The sequence below is a fragment of the Eumetopias jubatus genome, unplaced genomic scaffold, assembly GCF_037043125.1.
Source record: "Eumetopias jubatus isolate StellerSeaLion01/CBP00866 unplaced genomic scaffold, mEumJub1_p1.0 scaffold_10, whole genome shotgun sequence".
Taxonomy (NCBI): Eukaryota; Metazoa; Chordata; class Mammalia; order Carnivora; family Otariidae; genus Eumetopias; species Eumetopias jubatus.
The window spans coordinates 40240584-40266443 of NW_028274816.1; the positions used below are offsets into that span (position 1 = coordinate 40240584).

Consider the following 25860-nt stretch of genomic DNA (forward strand, 5'->3'; position numbering starts at 1 on the left):
CATCTTTAGAGACTTCTATATATAGTATCATGTCATTTGCAAATACTGACAGTTTTCCTATTTGGGATTCATCTTTTTTTTTTCTTTCTTTCTTTCTGTCTGTCTGTCTGTCTAAATGCTTTGGCTAGGGCTTTCAATACTATGTTGATTGAAAGTGATGAGAGTGGGCATCTTTGTCTTGCTCTTGATCTTAGTGGAAATGTTTTTATCCTTGAGTATGAAGTCAGCTGTGAGTTTTTCATATATAGCCTTTGTTGTCTTGAGGTATGTTCCCTCTATACCCAGATGGTTTAGGGTTTTTATCATAAATGCATATTGAATCTTGTCAAGTGTTCTTGTTGAGGTACAGCGCAATGTGGGGGTTCGCCGGGATAGGCGTGCAGATTTCTCCAGGTCAGAGACCTTTCTGCAGTTCCAAATGGTGCAGGATCCTTCTGGGAGGCAGCCTGAGTCCTCTCCTATTACTCAGGTGTCCCCAGTGCCTGGGGCTTTGTAGCCAGGACTCTGGGGACAAACCCATCAGAACCCAAGCCAGGGTTAGGGTTCGGGACTAGGGGCATGACAGGCCCGATCTGCTAGCACTGTGGCTGGCTTTCCAGGGTGCTGAGTTGAGGGCGTGGATCAGGATGAATGTCAGGCCAGGGATTTTGGCCAGGGGGCTGCTGAAAGTGGGGTTTCACTTGGATTGGCATGGAGTGTCTTCCTGCCCTGAATGCTTTCTGGAGATCCAAATGGCACTGTTTCCTTCTGGGTGGCAGGCTGAGTCCTCTGGTATAGCTCAAGTGTCACCAAACCCTGGGGATTTGGAGCTAGGCCTCTAGGGACTAACCACTCAGAAGTCAATCTAGTGTTAGTTTTAGGGCCTAGGGGCATGGCAGGCCCGATCTGCCCTCACTATGTGGGGCTTCCCAAGGGTCGGAAGTGAGGACATGGGTCAGTTTGAGTGTCAGGCTCATGGTTTGCGGCCAGGGGGCCGCTGAAACTGGGGGTTCCCTGGGATGGGCATGCAGAGTTCTCTGGCTCTGAATGCTTTCTGAAGTTCACAATGGTGAGGTTTCCTTCTGTGTGGCAGTCTGAGTCCTCTGGTATTCCTTAGTTGTCCCCAATCCCTGGAGTTTAGGGGAAGGCCTCTGGGGACAGACCCTTCAGAAGCCAAAATAGGGTTACGGTTAGGGCTTAGGTGCATGGCAGATCGTTTCAACCACATCTGCTAGTGCTATGTCATGTTTCCCCAGGGTCTGAGTTGAGGGCATGGGTCAGGGTGAGTGTCAGACTCAGAGTTTGCCTACAGGGGGTGCAGAAAGTGTAGATTGGCTGGGATGAGCATTCAGAGTTCTCCTGCTCTGAATGCTTTCTGGAGTTCCCAGTAGTGTGGTTCCCTCTTTTTGGCAAGCTGAGTCCTCTCATATTGCTCAGTTTTTGCAATTCCTGGGTTTTGGAGCCAGGCTTCTGGGGACAGAAGCTCAGAAGCCAACCTAGGGATAGGCTTACGGCCGAAGGTCATTTCAGCCCTGATCTGCCCAGGCTGTGGCAAGCTTCAGGGGTGGTCTGAGTTGAAGGCGTGGGTCAGGTTGAGTGTCAGGCTCAGGGTTTGCCTCCAGAGGGTGCAGATAGTGTGCGTTCGCTGGGATGGGCATTCAAATTTCTCTTGCTATGAATGGTTTCTGGACTTCGAAGTGGCACAGTTTCCTTCTGGGAGGCAGCCTGAGTCCCTTGATATTGCTCAGGTGTCCTGAATCCTTGGGGCTTTGGAGGCAGGGCATGGCAGGTCCGAAGTGCCAGTGCTGTGGCGAGGTACGGGTGGTTGACTTAAGGGCGTTCATCAGGGTGTGTGTGAAGATCCTGGATTGTGGCCAAGGTGCCGATGAAAGTGGGGGTTCACTGGGATGGGCATGCAGTGTACTCATTCTCTGAATGCTTTCTAGAGTTCCAAATGGCGTGTTTTCTTTCTGGATGACAGGCTGAGTTCCGGTCTTGTTCAGGTGTCCCCATCTTGGAAGCTTTGGAGCCAGGCTTCTGCGGACAGAACCCTCAGAAGTCAACCTAGGTTTGGGGTTAGGACCTAAGGTCATTTTAGCCCGGATCTGCCCTTGCTGTGCGAGCTTCCCAGGTGGCTGAAGTTGAAGGAGTCAGGATGAGTGTTAGGCTTGGGGTTGGCCGCCAGGGGGCCACTTAAATTGGGGTTTCGCTTGGCTGGGCATGTAGATTTCTCCTGCTGTGAATCCTTTTAGGAGTTCCAAATGGTGGGGTTTCTTTCTGTGTGGCAGGCTGATTCCTCTGGTATTGCTCAGTTGTTTCCAGTCACTGGGGCTCTCAGCGAGGACTCTGGGAACAGACCACTCAGGAGCCAACCTAGGGTTAGGCTAGGGCTTAGGGCAGGACACACCTGATCTGCTGGCGCTGTGATGAGCTTCCCAGGGTCTGAGTTGAGGTCATGGGTCCGGGGGGAGTTGTCAGGCTCAGGGATTGCAGCCAGGGTACGTTGAAATTGGGGGTTTGTTGTGATGGACATGCACAGTTCTCCTGCTCTGAATGCTTTCTGGAGTTCCAATTGGGGTTTTCCTTTTTAGTGGAAGACTGAGTCCTCTGGATTTGGTCAGGTGTCCCAAATCCCGGGGGCTGTGGAGCCAGGCCTCTAGGGACAGACCCCTCAGAAGCCTCCCTAGGGTGACGCTTAAGGCCTGGTGGCATGGCAGGCCCGAAGTGCCGGCGCTGTGGTGCGGTATGGGTGGTTTGACTTAGGGCATTCATCAGGGTGCGTGTCAAGCTCATGGATCGCGGCCAAGAGGCCAATGAAAGTGGGAGTTCCCTTGGATGGGCATGCAGTGTACTCATTCTCTGAATGCTTTCCGGAGTTGCAAATGGCGTGTTTTCCTTCTGGATTACAGGCTGAGTCCACTGGTATTGTTCAGGTGTCCCCAGTCCCTGGGGCTCTGGAGCTAGGCCTGTGGGAATAAACCACTCAGGGGCCAATCTAGAGTTAGGATTAGGACCTACGAGCATGGTAGGCCCGATCTGCCAGCGCTATGGCCAGTTTCCTGAGAGCCTGAGTTGAGGGCATGCATAAGGGTGCGAGTCAGACTCCTGGTATGCAGTCAGGGGGGCGCTTAATGTGGGGGTTCACCTGGATGGGCATGCAGAGTTCTGCTCTTAATGCTTTCCGAAATTCCAAATGATGCATTTTCCTTTTTGGTGTCAGGCTGAATCCCCTGCTATGGCTCAGGTTTCGAATATCCCAGGGATATGAAGCTAGGGACCTAGGGAAAGACCCCTCAGAAGAGGGGTTAGGGTTTGGCCTAGGGTCATGGCACGCCTGACCTGCAGGCTCTCTGGAGAGCATACAGGGAGTTTGTCTTGAGGGCGCACATCAGTTTGAGTGTCAGGCACAGGGTGTGCTGCCAGGGGGTGCAGAAAGTGTAGGTTCTCTGTGAGGGGCATTTAGAGTTCTCCTGTTCTGAACGCTTTCCGGAGTTCCAGGTAGTGTGTTTGAGATCTTTTTGGCAAGTTGAGACCTCTGGTGTCGCTCAGTTATTGCCATCCCTGGGGCTTTGGAGCCAGGCTTCTGGGGACAGAAACTCAGAAGCCAATCTAGGGATAGACTTATGGCCTAGGGTCATTTCAGCCCTGATATACCCACGCTGGGACCAGCTTCAGGGGGGGGTTGAGTTGAGGGCATGGGTCAGGGTGAGTGTCAGTTCCAGGGTATGCAGGCAGGGTCCGTTGAAAGTGGGGTTCCACAGGGATGGGCATGCAGAGTTCTCCTGGTGTGAATGCTTACTGGAGTTCCAGATGGCACGTTTTCCTTTTTAGTGGCAGGCTGAGTTCTCTAGTATTGTTCCAGGTGTCCCAAAGCCCTGGGGCTTTGGAGTCAGGCCTCTGGGGACAGACCTCTCAGAAGACTCCCTAGGGTGACGGTTAAGGTCTGGGGGCATGGAAGTTCTGAACTACCGGCGCTGTGGCGAGGTTTGAGTGGTTTGACTTAAGGACGTTCATGAGGGTGAGTGTCAAGCTCCTGGATTGTGGCCAAAGTGCCGATGAAAGTGGGGGTTCGCTTGGATGGGCATGCAGTGTACTCATTCTCTGAATGCTGTCCGGAATTCCAAATGGTGTGTTTTCCTTCTGGGTGACAGGCTGCGTCTGCTGGCCTTGCTCAGGTGGCCCCATCTCGGTGGCTTTTGTGCCAGGCTTCTGCGGACCGACCACACAGAAGTCCACCTAGGGTTAGGGTTAGGTCCTAGGGTCATTTGTCCCCGATCTGCGCATGGTGTGCGAACTTCTCGGGTGCCTGTGTTGGAGGCGTGGGTCAGGATGAGTGTTAGGCTCAGGGTTTGCCGGCAGGGGGCCACTAAATGTGGGGTTTCGCTTGGATGGGCATGCAAATTTCTCCTGCTGTGAATGCTTTCCAGAGATCCAAACGGCCTGGTTTCCATCTGGGGGGGCTGGCTGAGTCCCATGGTATTGCACAGGTGTCCCCACTGCCTGGGTCTTTAGAGCCAGGCCTTGAGGAGAGACCCCTCAAAAGCCAAGCGAGGGTGAGCGTTAGGGCATAGGGGCATGTGAGTCCTGATCTGCCAGCTCAGTGTCGAGGTTCCCGGGGGTAAGAGTTTAGGGTGTGGGTTAGGGTGATGTCAGGCTCAGGGTTTGTGGGCAGGGGTCCGATGAAAGTGGAATTTTGCTGGATGGGCACGCAGAAGCCTCCTACTCTGAAAACTTTCCAGAGTTCCCAATGGTGTGGTTTCCTTCTGGGAGACAGGCTGATTCCTCTGGTATTGCTCAGGTGCCCCCAATCCCTGTGGCTTTAGAGCCAGGCTTCTGGGGACAGAGCCCTCAGAAACCTAGGGAGGGTTAGGATTAGGGCCTAGGGGCATGGCAGACTGAGTCTGTCAGCACTGTGGCCTGGTTACCAGGGGTTTGCCTTAAGGGCATTGGTCAGGTTGAGTGTCTGGCTCAGGATTGGCCGTCAGAGGGCGGAGAAAGTGTGCGTTCGCTGGGATGGGCATTCAGAGTTCTCCTGCTCTGAACGCTTTCCGCGGTTCCAAATGGCGCGGTTTCCTTTTGGGTGGTAGCCTGAGTCCCTTGATATTGCTTGGGTGTCCTGAATCCTTGGTGCTTTGGAGACAGGTTCTGGGAACTGACTCCTCTGAAGCCATCTTAGGGTGAGGGTTAGGGCTTAGGGGGCATGACAGGCCTGATCTGCCGGTGCTTCGATGAGCTTCCCAGGGTCTGAGTTGAAGCTGTGGGTCAGGGGGCAGTGTTAGGCTCAGGGATTGCAGCCAGCGCACGTTGATCTTGGGGGTTCGCTGGGATGGACATGCAGAGTTCTCCTGCTCTGAATGCTTTCCGGACTTCCAAATGGTGTGTTTTCCTTTCTAGTGGCAGACTGAATCCTCCGGTCTTGGTCAGGTGTCCCCAGTCCCCTGGGCTTTGCATCCAGGCTTCTGGGGACAGAACCTCAGAAGGCAACCTATGGATAAGCTTAAGCCTAGGGTTATTTCCGCCTGACCTTTCCAAGCTGTGGCAAGCTCAAGGGGGATCTGTGTTGGGGGCGTGGGTCAGGGTGAGTGTCAGTTTCAGGGTGTGCAAGCAGGGTCTATTGAAAGTGGGGTTTCTAAAAAAATAAAGGCGGAGCAAGATGGCAGAGGAGCAGGAGACCTGGATTTCGTCTGGTCTCAGGAATTCAGCTGAATAGGGATCAAACCATTCTGAACACCTACGAACCCAACAGGAGATCGAAGAAAAGAATAGCAACAACTCTGAACAGAAAAGCCACCACTTTCTGGAAGGTAGGATGTGCGGAGAAGTGAATCTGAGGCAATATTCGGGAGGATAGACGGTCGGGGAGGGGGCTTCCGTCGGCTGCTTCTGGCAAGTGATAGAGCAGCAGAGCACAAAATCGGAACTTTTAGAAGTCAGCTCTGCTGAGGGACGTCGCTCCAGTGGCTAAGCGGGGGGTGGAACCCTCGCAGGACAGTGTGGTCTCAGGACCCTCGGGGTCACAGAAAGACCGGGGGTGCATGAGTGCGGCAGAGCTCCCAGGTATCGGAGCAGGGAAGCCGGCTGCAGAGATGGAGCCGAGGCATGGGCTCTGAGCTCGGGGTTGCCATAAACTGTGATCGGCGACACAGTCGGGCCACTGCTCCTCCAGCAGGGACCCAACAAGCGGCAGATCCGGGGAGACTCCCCTTCCTCCCCCGGGAGGAGCGGCGCAGAAGCGCACTGCAGGGATCTGCTGGGTTTGGAGACTCCACACGGGGTTGGGTGCCAGAGATAAAAACACTTGGTCACAGGCTGGGTGAGCACGGAGTGCGGCTGGAGACTGGGGAGACGGGAGTGACTGCTTTTCTCTGGGGGCGCACTGAGGAGCAGGACCCCGAGTTCTCAGCTCCTCCGGGGTGGAGATTGGTAGGCCGCCATTTTCGCCCTGGTCCTCCAAAGCTGCACCGAAAGCTTGCAGGGAACAAAAGCTCCCGAGAGCAAACCCGAGCAGATTACTTAGCCCGGACTGACAAGGGCAGGGCAATTCCGCCTCCGGCAAAGACATTTGGGAACCACGGCAACAGGCCCCTCCCCCAGAAGACCAGCAAGAACAGCAGTCCAAGAGCAAGTTTACTGATCAATGAGAACAGCAGAACTCCAGCGCTAGGGGAATACTGCACATAGAATTCATGGCTTTTTTCCCATGATTCTTTAGTCTTTCATAGTTAATTTTTTTTAACTTTTTTTTTTTAATTTTTCTTTTCCCTTTTTCAACCAACATCTTATCAATCCCTTTTTTAAAAAAAACATTTTTATTTTTCATTTTTAGAGTCATATTCTATCCCTTCATGGTAGTTACCCTTATTTTTGGCATATATATATAAGTTGTTCTGTCTTTAAAATTTTGAGATACAATTTCTTCTAACAGATCAAAATTTACCCTAAATCTCTAGTGTATGGCTTTGTTCTAGTCTCCTGCCTGATCACATTCTCTCCCCCCCCTTTTTTTCTTTCTTTTTTTTTAAAATCCTCTTCTTTCCTTTTTCAAACAATTTCTTATCAATTCCTTTTATAAAAATTTTTATAATTTTCATGTTTACAGTCATATTCCATCCCTTCATCATATCAACCCTTATTTTGTACATATATAAGTCTTTCTTTCCTTAAAATTTTGGGAAGCACTTTCTTCTAACAGACCAAAATACACCCAGAATCTAGTGTGTGGCACTGATCTATGCACCAGCATGATCATATTTGATCATATTCTGTTTTTTTTTGTTTTGTTCTGTTTTTGTTTGTTTTTATCTTTTTTTTTCCTCTTTCTTTTTGTTTTCTTTCCCTTTCCTTTCCCCTGGTTTCAGATCTTTTCTGATTTGTTTAGAGTATATTTTCTGGGGACGTTGTTACCCTGTTAGCATTTTGTTCTCTCATTCATCTCTTCTCCTCCGGACAAAATGACAAGACAGAAAAAAATCACCTCAACAAAAAGAACAAGACGTAGTACCGTCTGTCAGGCAGCTACTCAATACAGACATTAGTACGATGTCGGACCTAGAGTTCAGAATGATGATTTTAAAGATACTAGCTGGGCTTGAAAAAAGCATGGACGTTATTAGAGAAAGCCTTTCTGGAGAAATAAAAGAACTAAAATCTAACAAAGTCGAAATCAAAAAGGCTATTAATGAGGTGCAATAAAAAATGGGGGCGCTAACTGCTAGGATTAATGAGGCAGAAGAGAGAATTAGTGATATAGAAGACCAAATGATGGAAAATAAAGAAACTGAGAAAAAGATAAACAACTACTGGATCACGAGGGCAGAATTCGAGAGACAAGTGATACCAGAAGACAAAACAACATTAGAATAATTGGGATTCCAGAAGAAGAAGAAAGAGAGAGGGGCAGAAGGTATATTGGAACAAATTATAACAGAGAACTTCCCTAATGTGGTGAAGGAAACAGGCATCAAAATCCAGGAGGCACAGAGAACCCCTCTCAAAATCAATAAAAATAGGTCAACACCCCGACATCTAATAGTAAAACTTATGAGTTTCAGAGACGAAGGGAAAATCCTGAAAGCAGCTCAGGAGAAGAGATATGTAACCTACAATGGTAGAACATTAGACTGGCAAAAGACTATCCACAGAGACCTCGCAGGCCAGAAAGGACTGGCATGATATCTTCAGAGCACTAAATGAGAAAAATATGCAGGCAAGAATACTATATCCAGCTAGGCTGTCATTGAAAATAGAAGGAGAGATAAAAAGCTTCCAGAACAAACAAAAACTAAAGGAATTTGCAAACACGAAACCAGCCCTCCAAGAAATATTGAAAGGGGTCCTCTAAGCAAAGAGAGAGCCTAAAAGCAACATAGACCAGAAAGGAACACAGACAATATACAGTAACAGTCACCTTACAGGCAATACAATGGCACTAAATTCATACCTTTCAATAGTTACCCTGAATGTAAATGGGCTAAATGCCCCAATCGAAAGACACAGGCTATCAGATTGGATTAAAAAACAAGACCCATCGATATGCTATCTGCAAGAGACTCATTTTAGACCCAAAGACACCCCCAGATTGAAAGTGAGGGGGTGGAAAACCATTTACCATGCTAATGGACACCAAAAGAAAGCTGGGGTGGCAATCCTTATATCAGATAAATTAGATTTTAAAACAAAGACTGTAATAAGAGATGAGGAAGGGCACTATATCCTACTTAAAGGGTCTATCCAAAAAGAAGATCTAACAATTGTAAATTTCTATGCCCCTAACATGGGAGCAGCCAATTATATAAGGCAATTAATAACAAAAGCAAAGAAACACATTGACAACAATACAATAATAGTGGGGGACTTTAACACCCCCGTGACTGAAATGGACAGATCATCTAAGCAAAAGATCAACAAGGAAATAAAGACTTTAAATGACACACTGGAACAAATGGACTTCACAGACATATTCAGAACATTCCATCCCAAAGCAGCGGAATACACATTCTTCTCTAGTGCCCATGGAACATTCTCCAGAATAGATCACATCCTAGGTCACAAATCAGGTCTCAACCGGTACCAAAAGATTGGGATGATTCCCTGCATATTTTCAGACCACAATGCTTTGAAACTAGAACTCAATCACAAGAGGAAAGTCGGAAAGAACTCAAATACATGGAGGCTAAAGAGCATCCTACTAAAGAATGAATGGGTCAACCAGGAAATTAAAGAAGAATTAAAAAAAGTCATGGAAACCAATGAAAATGAAAACACAACTGTTCAAAAATCTTTGGGATACAGCAAAGGCAGTCCTGAGAGGAAAGTATATAGTAATACAAGCCTTTCTCAAGAAACAAGAAAGGTCTCAAATACACAACCTAACCCTACACCTAAAGGAGCTAGAGAAAAAACAGCAAATAAAGCCTAAACCCAGTGAGAGAAGAGAAATAATAAAGATCAGAGCAGAAATCAATGAAATAGAAACCAAAAGAACAGTAGAACAGATCAACGAAACTGGGAGCTGGTTCTTTGAAAGAATTCACAAGATTGATAAAGCCCTGGCCAGACTTATCAAAAAGAAAAGAGAAATGACCCAAATCAACAAAATCATGAATGAAAGAGGAGAGATCACAACCAACACCAAAGAAATACAAACAATTAGAAGAACATATCATGAGCAACTCTATGCTAGCAAATTAGATAACCTGGAAGAAATGGGTGCATTCCTAGAGATGTATCAACTACCAAAATTGAACCAGGAAGAAATAGAAAACATGAACAGACCTATAACCACTAAGGAAACTGAGGCAGTCATAAAAAATCTCCCAACAAACAAAAGCCCAGGGCCAGATGGCTTCCCAGGGGAATTCTACCAAACATTTATGGAAGAATTAATACCTATTCTCCTGAAAGTGTTTCAAAAATAGAAATGGAGGGAAAACTTCCAAACTCGTTTTATGAGGCCACCAATACCTTGATCCCCAAACCAGACCAAGACCCCATCAAAAAGGAGAATTACAGACCAATATCCTTGATGAACATGGATGCAAAAATTCTCACCAAAATAGTAGCCGATAGGATCCAACAGTACATTAAAAGGATTATTCACCACGACCAAGTGGGATTTATCCCTCGGCTACAAGGTTGGTTCAACATCCGCAAATCAATCAACATGATATAATACATTAACAAAAGAAAGAACAAGAATCATATGATCCTCTCAATAGATGCAGAAAAAGCATTTGACAAAGTACAGCATCCTTTCTTTATCAAAACTCTTAAGGGCGCCTGGGTGGCTCAGGTGGTTAAGCGACTGCCTTCTGCTCAGGTCATGATTCCGGAGTCCCGGGATCAAGTCCCACATCGGGCTCCCTGCTCAGTAAGGGAGCCTGCTTCTCCCTCTGACCCTCCCCCCTCTCATGTACTCTCTCTCTCTCATTCTCTCTCTCTCAAATAAATAAATCTTAAAAAAAAACTCTTCAGAGAATAGGAATAGAGGGTATGTACGTCAATATCATAAAAGCCATCTATGAAAAACCTACAGCAAATATCATTCTCAATGGGGAAAAACTGAGAGCTTTCCCCCTAAGGTCAGGAACGCGGCAGGGATGTCCACTATCACCACTGCTATTCAGCATAGTATTAGAAGTCCTAGCCACAGCAATCAGACAACAAAGAGACATCAAAGGCATCCAAATCAGCAAAGAGGAAGTCAAACTCTCACTCTTTGCAGATGATATGATACTTTATGTGGAAAACCCAAAAAACTCCACCCCAAAACTGCTAGAACTCATACAGGAGTTTAGTAAAGTGGCAGGATATAAAATCAATGCACAGAAATCTGTGGCATTCCTATACACCAACAACAAGACAGAAGAGAGCGAAATTAAGGCGTTAATCCCATTTACAATTGCACCCAAAACCATAAGATACCTAGGAATAAATCTAACCAAAGAGGCAAAGGATCTGTACTTAGAAAACTATAAAATAGTCATGAAAGAAATTGAGGAAGACATAAAGAAATGGAAAAATGTTCCATGCTCATGGATCAGAAGAACAAATATTGTGAAGATGTCAATGCTACCTAGAGCAATCTACACATTCAATGCAATCCCCATCAAACTACCATCCACTTTTTTCAAGGAAATGGAACAAATAATCCTAAAATTTCTATGGAACCAGAAGAGACCCCGAATAGCCAGAGGAATGTTGAAAAAGGAAAGCAAAGCTGGCGGCATCACAATTCCGGACTTCCAGCTCTATTACAAAGCTGTTATCATCAGACACTATGGTACTGGCTGAAAAACAGACACATAGATCAGTGGAACAGAATAGAGAGCCCAGAAATGCACCCTCAACTCTATTGTCAACTAATCTTTGACAAAGCATGTCAATGGAAAGAATGTCCAATGGAAAAGAGACAGTCTCTTCAACAAATGGTGTTGGGAAAATTGGACAGCCACATGCAGAAGAATGAAACTGGACCATTTCCTTACACCACACACAAAAATAGACTCCAAATGGTTGAAAGACCTAAATGTGAGAAAGGAGTCCATCAAAATCCTAAAGGAGAACACAGGCAGCAACCTCTTCAACCTCAGCCGCAGCAACTTCTTCCTAGAAACATCGCCAAAGGCAAGGGAAGCAAGGGCAAAAATGAACTATTGGGACTTCATCAAGATAAAAAGCTTTTGCACAGCAAAAGAACAGTCAACAAAACGGAAAGACAACTGACAGAATGGCGGAAGATATTTGCAAATGACATATCAGATAAAGGGCTAGTATCCAGAATCTATAAAGAACTTATCAAATTCAACACCCAAAGAACAAATAATCCAATCAAGAAATGGGCAGACAGCATGAACAGACATTTTTCCAAAGAAGACATCCAAATGGCCAACAGACACATGAAAAAGTGCTCAACTTCGCTCGGCATTAGGGAAATCCAAATCAAAACCTCAATGAGATACCACCTCACACCAGGCAGAATGGCTAAAATTAACAAGTCAGGAAACGACAGATGTTGGCAGGGATGTGGAGAAACCCTTCTACACTCTTGGTGGGAATGGAAGCTGGTGCAACCACTCTGGAAAAAAGTATGGAGGTTCCTCAAAAAGTTGAAAATAGAGCTACCATACGATCGAGCAATTGCACTACTGGGTATTTACCCCAAAGATACAAATGTAGGGACCCGAAGGGGTACGTGCACCCCAATGTTTATAGCAGCAATGTCCACAATAGCCAAACTGGAAAGAGCCAAGATGTCCATCGACAGATGAATGGATAAAGAAGAGGTGGTATATATATATGCAATGGAATATTATGCAGCCATCAAAAGGAATGAGATCTTGCCATTTGCAATGACGTGGATGGAACTGGAGGGTGTTATGCTGAGTGAAATAAGTCAATCAGAGAAAGACATGTATCATATGACCTCACTGATATGAGGAATTCTTTTTTTTTCCTAATTTTTTTTTTAATGTTCAGAGAGAGAGAGAGAGAGAGAGGCAGAGGCAGAGAGAGAAGCAGGCTCCCCGCCTAACAGGGAGCCCGATGCGGGACTCGATCCCAGGACCCTGGGATCATGACCTGAGCCGAAGGCAGACGCTTAACCATCTGAGCCACCCAGGTGCCCTGATATGAGGAATTCTTAATCTCAGGAAACAAACTGAGGGTTGCTAGAGTGTTGGGGGTGGGTGGGAGGGATGGGGTGGCTGTGTGAGAGGCTTGGGGAAGGTATGTGCTATGGTGAGCGCTGTGAATTGTGCAAGACTGTAGAATCACAGATCTGTACCTCTGAAACAAATAATGCAATGTATGTTAAGAAAAAAAAAAGAAGATAGCAGGAGGGAAAGAATGAAGGGGTGGAAATCGGAAGGGGAGACGAACCATGAACAATGATGGACTCTTGAAAAACAAACTGAAGGTTCTAGAGGGGAGGGGGGTGGGAGATGGGCTAGCCTGGTGATGGGTATTAAAGAGGGCACGTTCTGCGTGGAGCACTGGGTGTTCTGCACAAACAATGAGTCATGGAACACTACATCAAAAACTAATGATGTAATGTATGGTGATTAACATAACAATAAAAAATTTTTGGAAAAAAGTCGGGTTTCACAGGGATGGGCATGCAGAGTTCTCCTACTCTGAAACCTTTCCAGAAATCCAAATGGTGCAGCTTCCTTTTGAGGGGCAGGCTGAATCCTCTGGTATTGCTCATGACCCCAAATCCCTGTGGCTTTAGAGATAGGCCTCTGCAAAAAGAGCCCTCAGAAGCCAAGCAAGGCTTAGGGTTAGGGCCTAGGGGCATGGCCGACCGGATCTGCTGGCATCGTGGCCAGCTTACTGGGGGTTTGTCTTGAGGGCGTGGGTCAGGTTGAGCGTCAGGCTCAGGGTTTGCCTCCAGAGGGCACAAAATTTGTGCGTTCCTTGGGATGGGCATTCAGTGTTCTCCTGCTCTGAATGCTTTCCGCAGTTCCAAATGGCGGGGTTTCCTTCTGGGTGGGAGCCTGAGTCCCTTGATATTACTCAGTTGTCCCGAATCCTTGGAGCTTTGGAGCCAGGCTCTGGGTTCGGACTGTTCAGAAGCCAACTTGGGGTTAGGGTTAGGGCTTAGGGACATGACAGGCCTTACCTCCTGGCGTGAAGATCTGATGATCTTCCCGGGCTCTTTTTTTAAATTTTATTATGTTATGTTAGTCACCATACAATACACCATTAGTTTTTGATGTGGTGATCCACGATCCGTTGTTTTCGTATAATACCCAGTGCTCCATGCAGTTCATGCCCTCCTTAATACCCATCACTGGGCTAACCAATGCCCCCTCCCCCTCCCCTCTAAAACGCTGTTTGTTTCTCAGAGTCCATAGTCTCTCATGGTTCATCTCTCCCTCCAATTCTCCCCCCCTCATTTTTCCCTTCTTTCTCCTAGTATCCTCCATGCTCTTCCTTATGTTCCACAAATAAGTGAAATCATATGATAATGGACTTTCTCTGCTTGACTTATTTCACTTAGCATAATCTCCTCCAGTCCCATCCATGTTGATGTAAAAGTTGAGTATTCATCCTTTCTGATGGCTAAGTAATATTCCATTGTATATATGGACCACATCTTTATCCATGCATCTGTTGAAGGCATCTCGGGCTCTTTCCACAGTTTGGCTATTGTGGACGTTGCTGCTATGAACATTGGGGTGCATATGGCCCTTCTTTTCACTACATCTGTGTCTTTGAGGTAAATACCCAGTAGTGCAATTGCTGGGTCAGAGGGTAGCTCTATTTTTAAATTTTTGAGGAACCTCCACATTATTTTCCAAAGTGGCTGTACCAACTTGCATTCCCACCAACAGTGTAAGAGGGTTCCCCTTTCTTCACAACCTCTCCGACATTTGTTGTTTCTTTCCCTGTCCATTTTTGCCATTCTAACTGGTGTAAGGTGGTATCTCAATGTGGTTTTGATTTGAATTTCCCTGACAGCTAATGATGATGAATTTTTTTTCATGTGTCTGTTAGCCATTTGTATGTCTTCTTCAGAGAAGTGTCTTTTCATATCTTCTGCCCACTTTTTGACTTGATTATTTGTTTTTTGTGTGTTGATTTGAGAAGTTCTTTATGGATCTTGGATACCAGCCCTTTATCTGTAGTGTCATTTGCAAATATCTTCTCCCATTATGTGGGTTGCCTCTTTGTTTTGTTGACTGTTTCCTTTGCTGTGCAGAAGCTTTTTATCTTGATGAAGTCCCAAAAGTTCATTTTTGCTTTTGTTTCACTAGCTTTTGGAGATGTATCTTGAAAGAAGTTGCTGTGTGCGATGTCAAAGAAGTTACTGCCTATGTTCTCCTCTAGGATTTTGGTGGATTCCTGTCTCACATTGAGGTCTTTCATCCACTTTGAGTTTATCTTTGTCAATGGTGTTAGACAATGGTCAAGTTTCATTCTTCTGCATGTGGCTGTCCAATTTTCCCAGCACCATTTATTGAAGAGACTGTCTTTTTTCCATTGCATGTTTTTTCCTGCTTTGTCAAAGATTATTTTACCATAGAGTTCAGGGTCCATATTTGGGTTTTCTATTCTGTTCCATTGGTCTATATGTTGTTTTTGTGCCAGTACCGTGCTGTCTTGGTGATCACTGCTTTGTAATGTAGCTTGAAATCGGGCAACGTGGTGCCCCCAGGTTTTTCTTTTTCAACATTTCCTCGGCGATTTGGGGTCTTTTCTGATTCCATACAAATTTTAGGATTGTTTGTTCCCGCACTCTGAAAAATGTCATTGGAATTTTGATCGGGATGGCATTGAAGATATAGATTACTCTGGGTAGCATAGACATTTTAACAATGTGTATTCTTCTGATCCATGAGCATGGAATATTTTTCCATCTTTTTGTGTCTTCAATTTCTTTCACGAGTGTTCTGTAGTTCCTAGAGTATAGATCCTTTACCTCTTTGGTTAGGTTTATTCAGAGGTATCTTATGGTTTTGGTGCTGTTGTAAATGGAATCATTTCTCTAATTTCTTTTTCTACAGTTGCGTTGTTAGTGTATAAGAAAGCAACTGATTTCTGTGCATTGATTTTGTATCCTGCCACATTACTGAATTGCTCTATGAGTTCTAGTAATTTGGGGGTGGAGTCTTTTGTGTTTTCCACATAAAGTATGTCGTCTGCGAAAAGAGGGAGTTTCACTTCTTCTTTGCCAATTTGAATACCTTTTATTTTGTCCAATTGCTGTTGCTAGGACTTCTAGTACTTTTTGAACAATAGTGGCGAGAGTGGGCATCCTTGACATGTTCCTAATCTTAAGGGAAAGGCTCTCAGTTTTTCCCCATTGAGGATGATACTTGCTGTGGGTTTTTCATAGATGGATTTTATGAACTTGAGGAATGTTCCCTCTATCCCTATACTCTGAAGAGTTTTAATCAGGAAAGGATATCAAATGCTTTTTCTGCATCAGTTGAGAGTACCATATGGTTCTTCTCCCTTCTCTTATTAATGTGTTCTATCACATTGATTGATTTGCGAATGTTGAACCACCGTTGCATCCCGGGGATAAATTCCACTTGGTCGTGGTGGATGATCCTTTTAATGTATTGTTGGATCCTGTTAGCTAGGATTTTGTTGAGGATTTTGGAATCCATACTCATCAGGGATATTGGTCTGAAATTCTCCTTTTTGTTGGGGTCTTTGCCTGGTTTGGGGATTAAGGTAATGCTGGCCTCATAGAATGAGTTTGGAAGTTTTCTTTCTATTTTTTGAAACAGCTTCAGTAGAATAGGTATTATTTCTTCTCGAGCGCACATGGAACTTTCTCCAGAATAGACCATTATTTCTTCTTTGAATGTTTGGTAGAATTCCCCAGGGAATCCATCAGGCCTGGACTCTTGTTTTTTTGGGAGGTTTTGATCACCGCTTCAATCTCGTTACTGGTTATTGGCCTATTCAGGTTGTCAATTTCTTCCTGTTTCAGTCTTGGCAGCTTATAGGTTTCCAGGAAGGCCTCCATTTCACCCACATTGCTCAGTTTATTGGCATATAGTTGTTGATAATAATTTCTAATAATTGTTTCTATTTCCTTGGTGTTAGTCATGATCTCTCCCCTTTCATTCATAATTTTATTAATTTGGGTCCTTTCTCTCTTCTTGTGGATAAGTCTGGCCAGTGGTTTATCGATCTTATTAATTTTTTCAAAGAACCAACTTCTAGTTTCATTGATCTGATCTACTGTGTTTCTGGTTTCTAATTCATTGATCTCTGCTTTAATTTTAATTATTTCTCTTCTAATGCGTGGCTTAGGCATCATTTTTGCTTTTTCTCTAGTTCTTTAAGGTGTAGAGTTTGTTGGTGAATTCGGAATTTTTCTATTTTTTTGAGTGAGGCTTGGATGGCTATGTATTTCCCCCTTAGTACCGCCTTTGCAGTATCCCATAGGTTTTGGACGATGTGTTTTCATTCTCATTGATTTCCATGAATTGTTTAAGTTCTTTGATTTCCTGGTGGACCCAAACATTCTTGAGCAGAGTGGTCTTTGGCTTCCAAGTGTTTGAATTCCTGCCAAATTTTTTCTTGCGATTGAGTTCCAGTTTTAAAGCATTGTGGTCTGAGAATATGCAGGGAATAATCTCCATTCTTTGGTATTGGTTGAGACCTGATTTGTGACCCAGTACGTGGTCTATTCTGGAGAAAGTTCCATGTGCGCTCGAGAAGAATGAGTATTCTGTTTTTTTAGGGTGGAATGTTCTGTAAATATCTATGAGGTCCATCTGATCCAGTGTATCATTCAAAGCTCTTTTTTCCTTGTTGATTTTCTGCTTAGATGATCTGTCCGTTGCTGAGAGTGGAGTATTGAGGTCTCCTACAATTAACGTATTGTTATCAATATGACTTTATTTTGGTTAACAGTTGGCTTATGTAGATGGCTGCTCCCATATTGGGGGCATAGATATTTACAATTGTTAGATCTTCTTGTTGGATAGACCCTTTAAGAATGATATAGTGTCCTTCTGTGTCTTTAATTACAGACTTTAGTTTAAAATCTAATTTGTCTGATATAAGAATTGCTACCCCAGCTTTCTTTTGAGGTCCACTGGCATGGAAGATGGATCTCCATCCTTTCACTTTCACTCTGGATGTATCTTTAGGTTCAAAATGAGTCTCTTGTAGGCAGCATATGGATGGATCCTGTCTTTTTATCCAGTCTGCAACCCTGTGCTGTTTTATGGGAGCATTTAGGCCATTCACGTTGAGTGATTATTGAAAGATATGAATTAATTGTCATCATGTTGCCTGTGAAGACGTTGTTTTTATAGATTGTCCTTGTAAATTTCTGTTGTATATCACTCTTGGGGTCTTTCTCCTTTTATAGAACCCCCCTTAATATTTCTTGCAGGGCCGGCTTAGTGGTCACATATTCTTTTAGTTTCTGCCAGTCGTGGAAGCTCTGCATCTCTCCATCCATTCTAAATGAAAGCCTTGCCGGATAAAGTATTCTTGGCTGCATGTTCTTCTCATTTAGTACCCTGCATATGTCTTGCCAGGCCTTTCTGGCTTGCCAGGTCTCTGTGGATAGGTCTGACATTATTTTGATGTTCCTCCTTCTCTACATAAGGAATCTCTTCCCCCTAACTGCCCTTAAGATGGTTTCCTTGGTTCTAAGATTTGCAAGTTTTACTATTACATGCTGGGGTGTTGGCCTGTTTTCCTTGATCTTGGGAGGGGTTCTCTCTGACTCTAGGACGTGAATGTTTGTTTCATTCCCCAGATTAGGGCTGTTCTCAGCTACGATTTGCTCAAATACATCTTCTAGTCATCTCTCTCCACCCCTTCCTGGATTCCAATTATTCTGATACTGGAACGCATCATGGTGTCAGTTATTTCTCTGGTTCTATTTTCATGGATTCTGAGTTGTGTTTCCCTGGCCTCCTCTTTTCCCTTTTTATCTATTATATTGTCTTCCAGGTCGCTTATGTGTTCTTCTGCCTCAGTTACCTTAGCCGTTAGATTATCTAGATTGGATTGGATCTCATTGATAGCATTTTTAAGTTCTGCCAATTCAGCTTTTATTTCTGCCCTTAGAGACTCTATGTTTCCATTAATTGATTTCTCCATTCTAGCCATTGTCTTCACAATTGCTAGCCTGAATTCCATCTCCGACATCTTGGTTATATCTGCATCCATTTGTAAATTTGCATCATAAGTCATAATCTCTGAGTCTTTTCTATTTTGGGGGCTCCTCCTCCTAGTCATTCTGTTGATGGGTGTTGGAGGGAATGTATGGAGTCCAAATTATTGACCAGAACCCAAGCAAGATGCCCCTGTTTTCTTGGGACCTTAGGGTTGCTGGCCTCTTGTTTTCCCAGCCTGTCTTCTGGGCAAGGGGCCTGCCGCGCTGTTACTTAGGCAACCCTGTTTGGGCGGAGTTGCCCTGCCCCCCTGTGGCGGGGATGGGCTCAGCGGGAATCACTTTGGGGGCTTTTGTTCTCTGGTGGCTTTCCTGGCGGCTTTCTGTGTCTCTTCACGAGTCAGAGCAGAAGAGACCGTTTCCAACCCTCCGCCTCAGAGCAGAGAGAGCGCAGTCTGTTCTTCAGTGAGCTCTCCAGGCCACACCATCTCCGTTTCTGTCCATGCTGCTATAAACTGCAGCGGCCTGGGTTGTGCGCCCCTCCGCAGCGCCCCCAGTCCTGCCTCCAGGTCAGGGCCCGTCTCTGCCCTTTGTGCTTCTAAAACCGCCAGCTGCTCCCAGTTCGCACGTGCGACCCCACTGCTCTGGGTTTCTGCCCCGGGGCTGCCCTAAAATCCTTTCCCCACCGCTACCAGTCTGCGAGTCTGTGCCGGGTCCTCAGCGCGTGAGGCTGTCGCTCACCGGCGGTGTAGGATCCCCATGGCCAGCCTTCCTCCTGATGCCATATATCCTCCGATATCTGCCTGCAGAATCACGGCTCCCCACTTCGTACCTTGAAACCAACCACCTGCGATCTTCTGTTTGTAGAGATCCAGATCTTCTTACATCTCAGGCTGGTTTCGTGGGTGCTCAGGGTGATCTGGTAGATATCCAGCTCAATTCCAGAGACCAGTTAAAATAGGGTCCCCTATTCCTCCACCATCTTCCTTCTTCTCAATACACAACTTCAATGCCTTGGCTTTATTATGTCGCGTGTCATCCTATCCCGAGCTGCCAGGAGTGCTCATGACCCATGTATGAAGCTCAGCTTTAAACCGTAGGGGTGAGTTCTGTGAAGGTTCTGGGGGGCATCTGGGGGGCTCTTCCTACTGGACACCACCGTGTCATCTGGGGCCAGAAGTGAAGTGGGCACCCACCTCTTTTGCTCTGCTTTTCCCATCTTCCTCTACGCTCTGTCAGCATGTGGGTTTCCCACCAACCATATCTCTGCAGCAGACAAACTGTGAGGCGGTCTATGGCTTGGGACTCCATTGACCTCACAAAATCTCATTATAACCAGTGTAAGAGGTTTCTGTGACACTGACATGACCTTTGTTCCCAGAATATGCCACATGAAGAGTCCCATGAGACCCTGGGGGTCCAGAAAATTTAAATGCGTGATTATGGCTCGAGCTAAAGCCACTCAAGGGGATCATGCTGGAGGCCATCTCAGATCTCAGTCTGGCTCTGTCACCAATTTCCAGGACAATTTAGGTGAGTCACTTAATCTGAGCTTCAGGCTCATCATTTCTAAAATTAGGAAATGTTTTTAGAGTCATTTATTCATTCAAGAACTATGTAATGAACTCCTCTTAAGTGCCTGGCAGTCTCCAAGATTGATTCTATCTCAGGAATTCTGACTCCCACCCTCCCCGCTCACACTGCCTTCCCCCATTTGACACAATGGCTGTTCCATGGAAATTCCCTAGGACAACATTGGACGAGCAAGTGTGTTCTGGGTGTGCCCTCAGGCTATTTGATGTGGCTGAGGGGCCCTGAGCAATTCCGAACCAATAGCCAAGGTTTTGGCTAATTTGCTTTGTGCTGTCTTACTTGCACAAGAACAGCAGTGCCTGGATCAGGCCTTCAGGGCAACAGCTGCAGGATGAGCCGGCTCAGCGAGGACCTTGCCCAGGACACTAGCCCCATGACACTGTGAGGGTATTTCTAGTCCCCAGTTAAGTCATGCAGTGCAACAAGTGATTATACATCAGGGTGGATGATGCAAAGTACAGTGCACCGAGAACATGACAAAAGCCTTTAAATGACAGAATAGTATGTAGGTAAACATACTGTATATTGTGTAAGTGAAGGGAAAAGTAAACAACGGGGTCAGAAAGAGGAATGGGGGTTCCCAGAAGCGGACTGGAGTAGTCAGGGCGTGGGGGGGTGTCTCACGGAGGAAGTGACCAGGAGACTTGTCACTGGTTACAACAGTGCAACGTCAGGGCTTGAGCTCTGCCTGACCCGCAGCCCCCAGGGGCATTGGGGGCATTCTAGCTCCAGAGGATCTGCAGACAGCAGATCAGCCTGAACCTAGCCTCCCTGGTCTGTCTTCTTTGATCCTGGGTGTGGCTTTTCCTCTGGCTCTTGAGGCTGTTGATTCTTATTTTGTTTTCCTCTGAACTGCACTCTTTTGTGTGTGTTCACTACTGTTAGTTGACACAAACTCTTTGTGAAAATAAGTGGACTATAAATCATACTTGTTTCCTAATTAGATCTGAACATATTCAATAGTCACAGCCTTTTCCCAGGCCCCTGGGTCTTCATCTGCTAGCCAGCTCCGAGATTTTTTAAAACATCTTATATTTTTAACAGTTTCAAAGAATTAGTTTGTTTTTTAAAAAGTTCAGCAAAGTCACACTTTTAATAATCTATAGAATGATCTGTAAACGTTGAATGAGCAAGGTTTTACAGGATGAAGGAAGAATTGGCTTTGTGGCCGGGTTTGTCCTAATGTTTACTCACTGTTGCCCCCGTGTGGCCACTCTCCAGATAGCACGGGGCAGAATGTGTTACAACCTGTCAAATTCAAGGGAGAAGAAGATGGAATAGGTTGGTCCCTGGATCCCCTAGCTCCTAAAAACCGCCATATAATTTATAAGCCATGTTCTAAATTGAGTATATCTTAACTAGATATTAGGGTTAGGTTCAGGGTCAAGGTGCAGACATTAATTATGGAGAGCTTTTTGTATGTCAGTCACACCTCCATAAAGTGTTTTTAAGAACATAGTCACCGAAAGCACTGAGCACCTTTTCTGTCACAGTAAATATGTAACTAAGCATAATTATTGTTTAACCTCAGCTGAGGACCAGGAGCTGGTCCTACATGTACTTGGCAGGTAGCATCTGTGGCCAGCTGCCCATCTCCCCCCGACACCCACACCCAGCTCAGCACATCCTGTGCTCTGCTCAGGGGCAGCCCAGACAGAGAGACCGGGCCCAGCTGTGGCTCCCTCCTGTCAGGCATGGCTTCCTTCCGACAGGTGGAGAAGGTGGCCAGCTCAGACCCATGACATCTTCTGTTGGTTACTTGCTATCTGCCTCCCCTTTTTGTCACTCTGGCCCTTAAACTTCAGCTCCTGTGGGAACCTGGGTTTGCAGGTTTCTGTTGACATTTCAAAGTGTGCAGATCTGTGTTGCCTTTGTTCCCTGTCCATGGGTCAGACAGAAAGGGAGAAAAAGTCATCATACTGTGAAAGCAACAAAAATAAATCTCAAGTGTGCTCTGTGTGCCGTACCTCGGACTTGAAAGAAATGGCAAACTCCATACCTCATGTCATACTCATCCAGCTTTAGGGAGTCATAAAAGCATGCAAAATAAAATGGTACGGAAAGAAATCTCATTCCTAAACTCTTGCAGCGACACCACCCCCCCCCCCCCGTCATTTCCTGTCTGGGCAATGCCCAGTCACACTGACTCGTGTAGCCACACAAGGACACAACTGTGACATCCTCCTGGAGCATTCCTGGTCCCCCTGCCCCTGCTCTGGCCAAGCCTGCACACCCCCAACCTCCCAAGCATCCCCTGTAGTGGCACTTGTCACTGCATGCTGTCATGTGGGGTCTCTCGGTCTGTCCTTTCTGCTATGAGTAGATCTCTCTCACAGCTGCCTGGCTGGATGGTGGGTGAGTGATTGGTGTCGGGATCTTTTGTCTTGGAACCACAGGCGTCCTTCAAAACCCTGATGGGTAGGGTGAGTCTCTGTCCCTCTGTGTGCCCCCAGCCTCGGGGGAGCATAGTGGCCAGGACAAGAGATTTGAGGGTCCTCCTAGATGAAGTTTGTTCTGTGAAGGTGGATTCTTTCTGATATAATTATGTAACCACATATCGTGGCCGTCACTAAGACAGAAAGCGTACCACTGGATTGTGTTCTACTTGCATACCGTGGCTGACAAAGAGTAAACTCACGCTCACATTCACACGTTCACACTGACAACTCTGTTTCTGAGCATCACGACCATGTAAACTGCAGTGAATTCCCACTGGGCTGCAGGCATGTAGATGTGCCATTAAAGGTATCAAAAGAGGAGGATGGGTATGGAGTTCTGGCTAAAATGATGGAAGTCCTGCTACGGGGGTAAAGAAATTAGTTCTTCCCCAGAAAGCGCTACGTTCTGCTCAAAGGCGTGACATGATAATAATTATCTTTTAGAACAGGGATCGGCACAGACTTTTCTGTAAAGTCTTCTGTAAAGATTTTCTGTTAGGCGTTGCAATCCATGTGGTCTCGCTGACGATGAATCCTCTCTGGAATTGTGGCTTGAAAGCAGCCACAGGGGCACCTGGGTGGCTCAGTTGGTTAAGCGACTGCCTTCAGCTCAGGTCATGATCTCAGGGTCCTGGGATCGAGCCCCGCATCGGGCTCCCTGCTCGGCGGGAAGCCTGCTTCTCCCTCTGACCCTCCCCCTGCTTGTGTTCCCTCTCTCGCTGTCTCTCTCTCTCTGTCAATTAAATAAATAAATAAAATCTTAAAAAAAAAAACAAAAAACAGCCGCAGACCGTCCATAGCTCATGTTCCAGCCACACTTAATTTACAGAATACAGGGGGAGGCCATATTTGGCCCATGGGTGGTAGTTTCCCACACCCCAGGTTTGCCACCTTAGGGACGATGGGGGAGAGGGCTCTTATTTTCAAATGGCAGTATGGGCGTACACTGGCATCTATCCTGCCCGACCCCAGCCCTTAAACTTGAACGGAAAGATGATAGTGAGACTGACTAACAATTAAGCCCTCAGGAATTCCCCCACATTTATCTGAATGCCTCGAGCTTCCCATGAGATGTTTGCCTGTGGTTGAATTACATGTAGGTATTGTTTTGCTGAATATGTCCCCAATGCCTGGCGGGTATATCTTGCGGGGTATATACCACGCAGACGGTCATCTTGTTCAGGCCAAGACCGTGAACACATTTACGGTTGTCACGAGTCAGTGGAGGACCTAGCACGTGTGGGCTTCAGGACGAGTTTGATTCAGCCTTCAGCATGTTATCAAGCCCCTAGCTTCCTGGGCCCTCTGTGGCACTGGCACTGGCCTGGCCTAGGCCACTTCTGCAGTCGTGATGGAAAAGCCCCTGGCCTGGGTGGTCCACCCCATGGTTTGCTCTGCAGGCTGAGACCCGAGGTTCCTGCCACCTCACTGGCCGGGACTAGGTCACACGCCCATGGATGAGCCAATCCCTGGAGCCAGGGAGTGGGGCCGTGGAGACTGGTACAGGTTGTTAGGTCCTCTGTTGTAAGGACTTTTCTAATTGCTGTGGTGGCAACGTCTTCTGTGATGCATCTGTGGATAAAATGAGTGTTGACTACGGGGCACCTGGGTGGCTCACTTGGTTAAGCGACTGCCTTCGGCTCAGGTTATGATCCTGGAGTCCCAGGATCGAGCCCCACATCGGGCTCCCTGCTCAGCGGGGAGTCTGCTTCTCCCTCTGACCCTCCCCCCTCTCGTGCTCTCTCTCTCATTCTCTCTCTCTCTCTCAAATAAATAAATAAAATCTTAAAAAAAAAATGAGTGTTGATTGCTGGTAGTGCCTGGGTCCAAGGTGCTGGCTTAGTACCTAGCACCTCAGTCCCGGCATCTCCGTTCTACTCTACTATTCTGCAGAGACAATGGCTGACAATGAGCAAAGTTGATGGAAACTGGTCTGGAATGCACGAGGTAAGGGTGTGTGTGGGGCGGGGGTACGGGGATTGGAGATAATAGCTCTGGCCAACCTGTATCTCCAATTTACCTAGGTTCAAGAAGGTGCGAGGAATCTGTGGTGTTTCATCATCAGTGATTTTGCGGATGAAGAACATGCCTTTTGCGTGGAGTATGACAAGACTTGTTCCAAGTATTTTCTAGTTGATACAGAAATCAGGGAGAGCAGCGCCCTCTATCTGCTAGGATAGGCGTGAGAGGCTGAGTGCTCTCAAGAAGGTGTCTGGCTGTCGCAGGGCTCACTGTAAGCCTGCACACAGGACCGACGAGGACAGTTAAAGATTTTGTTCTAAGGATGGAGTATTGGAGGAATGTGGCGCCCCGTGTAATCCTGGGAAGAGCACAGATCTCGAGTCCGCTGTGGAGTGACTTCGTGAGAGGGGTGGTGATCTGCAGCCTCCGGCTAACGAGATGTGTGTCTTTTATTAAGTTGTGGGTGTGGTTTCTATGACGTTGTCCTAACAGCTGGGATTTCCAAGGAGTGGGACTTTTTTCCGTCCCTCTAACAGTTGGTCCCCTGGGAATGGGCAGGTCCTGTTCTGCTGCTGACGTGTGTCTCTAGCGTTTGGAGTGTGTATTACAAGCCTATAGGGGGTTACAGTGGTCGGCAGGCTATTGTTATTGATGATTTTTATGGGTGGATTCCATAGGATGAGATGTTAGATCTTCTGGCTAGGGATCCTCATTAAGTGCCAATAAAGAGTGCTTTCTCTGAGTTTAATGGTAGATATATTTTTATGACTTCTGCTAGCCCTCCTTGTACTTGGTATTCCAATGAGCAGTGTATTACAATATAAATAATAAATGCAGTGCCTGCATTTTATCCGTGTGTTGATGAGTATTTGAGAATGGAAAACGTTGGCAATGTGTCCACAAATTGTACACTGGAACATACAAATAATAAAATTTTATTTTTTTATTTTTTTAAGGGTTTTATTTATTTATTTGACACAGAGACACACAGCGAGAGAGGGAACAGAAGCAGGGGGAGTGGGAGAGGGAGAAACAGGCTTCCCGCTGAGCAGGGAGCCCGATGTGGGGCTTGAACCCAGGACCCTGGGATCATGACCTGAGCTGAAGGCGGATGCTTAACGACTGAGCCACCCAGGCGCCCCTAAAATTTTATTTTTGACAACAAATAGGAAGTATCGTCCTGTGATTCTTAGCTTAAACCAGGGGAGGAGGCCCTCTTTTGGTATCAGTAGAGTATCATGGTCCTTCCTAGGGCACAGTATCAGATTCTTTGGGAACCTGGTCTTTGTT

General features: G+C 46.2%; 1 long non-coding RNA gene across 1 annotated transcript; it reads left to right on the forward strand.

The window, feature by feature from the left end:
* The first annotated feature begins 19944 nt into the window (after positions 1 to 19944).
* LOC114202119 (uncharacterized) lies at positions 19945 to 25478 on the forward strand. Its single transcript, XR_003607757.2, has 3 exons — positions 19945 to 20110; positions 24502 to 24555; positions 24633 to 25478. It is a non-coding gene; the product is annotated as an uncharacterized LOC114202119 (long non-coding RNA).
* The last annotated feature ends 382 nt before the right edge of the window (positions 25479 to 25860 follow it).